Source organism: Oncorhynchus keta, chromosome 18 (assembly GCF_023373465.1).
Source record: "Oncorhynchus keta strain PuntledgeMale-10-30-2019 chromosome 18, Oket_V2, whole genome shotgun sequence".
NCBI classification, from domain to species: Eukaryota; Metazoa; Chordata; class Actinopteri; order Salmoniformes; family Salmonidae; genus Oncorhynchus; species Oncorhynchus keta.
Window position 1 is genome coordinate 54,704,740 of NC_068438.1, and position 4,717 is coordinate 54,709,456.

General features: G+C 46.9%; 1 long non-coding RNA gene across 1 annotated transcript; it reads left to right on the forward strand.

Moving 5' to 3' along the window:
• The first annotated feature begins 1,471 nt into the window (after positions 1–1,471).
• LOC127908909 (uncharacterized) lies at positions 1,472–3,150 on the forward strand. The gene is made up of 3 exons (XR_008069019.1): positions 1,472–1,525; positions 2,325–2,443; positions 2,983–3,150. It is a non-coding gene; the product is annotated as an uncharacterized LOC127908909 (long non-coding RNA).
• The last annotated feature ends 1,567 nt before the right edge of the window (positions 3,151–4,717 follow it).

Here is a 4,717-nt window from a genome sequence, read left to right on the forward strand (position 1 = left end):
TACCACCCACCTGGTAGTGTGGTGGATGGGACTACCAGCTCTCTGTAACCTAGAGGACAACCAGTGGCTCCATCTCCTCTATACCACCCACCTGGTAGTGTGGGTCCTCTATGTGTAGGTCCTCTCTGTGCAGGTCCTCTCTGTGTAGGTCCTCTCTGTGTGGGTCCTCTCTGTGTGGGTCCTCTCTGTGTGGGTCCTCTCTGTGTGGGTCCTCTATGTGTGGGTCCTCTATGTGTGGGTCCTCTCTGTGTAGGTCCTCTCTGTGTGGGTCCTCTCTGTGTGGGTCCTCTCCGTGTAGGTCCTCTATGTGTAGGTCCTCTCTGTGTAGGTCCTCTCTGTGTGGGTCCTCTCGGTGTGGGTCATCCAGACTACAGCACCACCAATCAATACCCCCCAAACCAACCATACCCACGTATCTCTCCTGTTCTCCTCAGTTAGCTTCATGTATCTCTCCTGTTCTCCTCAGTTAGCTTCATGTATGTCTCATGTAGGAGCTCTACAATACTTTAGAGATAATATCCTATAAGAGGAACAGGAGCTCTACAATACTTTATATATAATATCCTATAAAGAGGAACAGGAGCTCTACAATACTTTAGAGATAATATCCTATAAGAGGAACAGGAGGTCCACAATACTTTAGAGATAATATCCTATAAGAGGAACAGGAGCTCTACAATACTTTAGAGATAATATCCTATAAGAGGAACAGGAGCTCTACAATACTTTAGAGATAATATCCTATAAGAGGAACAGGAGCTCTACAATACTTTAGAGATAATATCCTATAAAGAGGAACAGGAGCTCTACAATACTTTAGAGATAATATCCTATAAAGAGGAACAGGAGCTCTACAATACTTTAGAGATAATATCCTATAAAGAGGAACAGGAGCTCTACAATACTTTAGAGATAATATCCTATAAAGAGGAACAGGAGCTCTACAATACTTTAGAGATAATATCCTATAAAGAGGAACAGGAGCTCTACAATACTTTAGAGATAATATCCTATAAAGAGGAACAGGAGCTCTACAATACTTTAGAGATAATATCCTATAAAGAGGAACAGGAGCTCTACAATACTTTAGAGAGATAATATCCTATAAAGAGGAACAGGAGCTCTACAATACTTTAGAGATAATATCCTATAAGAGGAACAGGAGTTCTACAATACTTTAGAGATAATATCCTATAAAGAGGAACAGGAGTTCAAGCAGTAGAACATTTTGAGGTACCGGTACTCTGCTCCAGTGAGCTCCTGCCCAAGTCAACCACTGCTTCTTATCCCTTGATCAAAGAGCCTACAGCTGTGTCTGTCCTGATCTCAGTGGAGCAGGAAGCTCTGAGGCCCCAGAATATTTGATACAATGTTGCAGGTTTGCTAGAGCAAGCTTCAGGTCAGACCCCGTTGATACAATGTTGCCGGTTTGCTAGAGCAAGCTTCAGGTCAGACCCCGTTGATACAATGTTGCAGGTTTGCTAGAGCAAGCTTCAGGTCAGACCCCATTGATACAATGTTGCTGGTTTGCTAGAGCAAGCTTCAGGTCAGACCCCGTTGATACAATGTTGCCGGTTTGCTAGAGCAAGCTTCAGGTCAGACCCCATTGATACAATGTTGCAGGTTTGCTAGAGCAAGCTTCAGGTCAGACCCCGTTGATACAATGTTGCTGGTTTGCTAGAGCAAGCTTCAGGTCAGACCCCGTTGATACAATGTTGCCGGTTTGCTAGAGCAAGCTTCAGGTCAGACCCCGTTGATACAATGTTGCAGGTTTGCTAGGTCAGACCCCAATGTTGCTGGTTTGCTTCAGGTCAGACCCCGTTGATACAATGTTGCTGGTTTTGCTTCAGACCCCGTTGCAAGCTTCAGGTCAGAGCAAGCCCGTTGATACAATGTTGCAGGTTTGCTAGAGCAAGCTTCAGGTCAGACCCCGTTGATACAATGTTGCTGGTTTGCTAGAGCAAGCTTCAGGTCAGACCCCGTTGATACAATGTTGCTGGTTTCTAGAGCAAGCTTCAGGTCAGACCTCGTTGATACAATGTTGCAGGTTTGCTAGAGCAAGCTTCAGGTCAGACCCCGTTGATACAATGTTGCAGGTTTGCTAGAGCAAGCTTCAGGTCAGACCCCATTGATACCATGTTGCTGGTTTGCTAGAGCAAGCTTCAGGTCAGACCCCGTTGATACAATGTTGCAGGTTTGCTGGTTTGCGTTGATATAATGTTGCTGGTTTGCTAGAGCAAGCTTCAGGTCAGACCCCGTTGATACAATGTTGCTGGTTTGCTAGAGCAAGCTTCAGGTCAGACCCCGTTGATACAATGTTGCAGGTTTGCTAGAGCAAGCTTCAGGTCAGACCCCGTTGATACAATGTTGCAGGTTTGCTAGAGCAAGCTTCAGGTCAGACCCCGTTGATACAATGTTGCAGGTTTGCTAGAGCAAGCTTCAGGTCAGACCCCGTTGATATAATGTTGCTGGTTTGCTAGAGCAAGCTTCAGGTCAGACCCCGTTGATACAATGTTGCAGGTTTGCTAGAGCAAGCTTCAGGTCAGACCCCGTTGATACCATGTTGCAGGTTTGCTAGAGCAAGCTTCAGGTCAGACCCCGTTGATACCATGTTGCAGGTTTGCTAGAGCAAGCTTCAGGTCAGACCCCGTTGATACAATGTTGCAGGTTTGCTAGAGCAAGCTTCAGGTCAGACCCCGTTGATACAATGTTGCAGGTTTGCTAGAGCAAGCTTCAGGTCAGACCCCGTTGATACAATTTTGCAGGTTTGCTAGAGCAAGCTTCAGGTCAGACCCCGTTGATATAATGTTGCTGGTTTGCTAGAGCAAGCTTCAGGTCAGACCCCGTTGATACCATGTTGCAGGTTTGCTAGAGCAAGCTTCAGGTCAGACCCCGTTGATACAATTTTGCAGGTTTGCTAGAGCAAGCTTCAGGTCAGACCCCGTTGATATAATGTTGCTGGTTTGCTAGAGCAAGCTTCAGGTCAGACCCCGTTGATACAATGTTGCAGGTTTGCTAGAGCAAGCTTCAGGTCAGACCCCGTTGATACAATGTTGCAGGTTTGCTAGAGCAAGCTTCAGGTCAGACCCCGTTGATACCATGTTGCTGGTTTGCTAGAGCAAGCTTCAGGTCAGACCCCGTTGATACCATGTTGCTGGTTTGCTAGAGCAAGCTTCAGGTCAGACCCCGTTGATACAATTTTGCAGGTTTGCTAGAGCAAGCTTCAGGTCAGACCCAGTTGATACAATGTTGCAGGTTTGCTAGAGCAAGCTTCAGGTCAGATCCCGTTGATACAATGTTGCAGGTTTGCTAGAGCAAGCTTCAGGTCAGACCCCGTTGATACCATGTTGCAGGTTTGCTAGAGCAAGCTTCAGGTCAGACCCCGTTGATACCATGTTGCTGGTTTGCTAGAGCAAGCTTCAGGTCAGATCCCGTTGATACAATGTTGCAGGTTTGCTAGAGCAAGCTTCAGGTCAGATCCCGTTGATCCAATGTTGCAGGTTTGCTAGAGCAAGCTTCAGGTCAGATCCCGTTGATACAATGTTGCAGGTTTGCTAGAGCAAGCTTCAGGTCAGACCCCGTTGATACCATGTTGCAGGTTTGCTAGAGCAAGCTTCAGGTCAGACCCCGTTGATACAATGTTTCAAGTTCGTTTGCAGACAGGCCATGCGTAGCCAATGTGATTTATCCCAATACTTTTGGTCCCCTAAAATGTTCAAAACGTTGTATGTAACTGGTAAACGTTTCACCCGATATGGATTAAAATGCCCTCAATCTAAAGCTGATAGTCGGGGCACTTAAACCTCAACAGTCACTTATCATTTAAAATCCAAAGTGCTGGAGCCAGAACTGAAAAACTAAAGTAAACTTTCCCAATACTTCTGGACCTCACTGTATTCAACTGACTACAGAATAACCACCAACAGAATGATGTAACCCCAGCTGGGGAAACCTGGCACACTGACACTGAGTCTTAAATGGCAGCCTATTCCCTATCTAGTGAACTCATTTTGGCCAGTGCACTATATATAGGGAATAGTGTGCCATTTGGGAATGCCCCCAGTGACATGCAAAGCATATGCAAAACACGCACAGCAAAACACTTGTGTCAGTTGAGGCCCCGCCGCAGGCCAGGCAGCTACAGCAGGAGGTCGTCACCCAGGACATGTTGTCTGTTTAACTATCAGGCCGGACTCAGGTTACGGAACACCCAGGACATGTTGTCTGCTAACTATCAGGCCGGACTCAGGTTACGGAACACCCAGGACATGTTGTCTGCTAACTATCAGGCCGGACTCAGGTTACGGAACACCCAGGACATGTTGTCTGTTATAACTATCAGGCCGGACTCAGGTTACGGAACACCCAGGACATGTTAACTATCAGGCCGGACTCAGGTTACGGAACACCCAGGACATGTTGTCTGCTAACTATCAGGCCGGACTCAGGTTACGGAACACCCAGGACATGTTAACTATCAGGCCGGACTCAGGTTACGGAACACCCAGGACATGTTGTCTGCTAACTATCAGGCCGGACTCAGGTTACGGAACACCCAGGACATGTTAACTATCAGGCCGGACTCAGGTTACGGAACACCCAGGACATGTTGTCTGCTAACTATCAGGCCGGACTCAGGTTACAGAACACCCAGGACATGTTGTCTCTTAACTATCAGGCCGGACTCAGGTTACGGAACACCCAGGACATGTTGTCT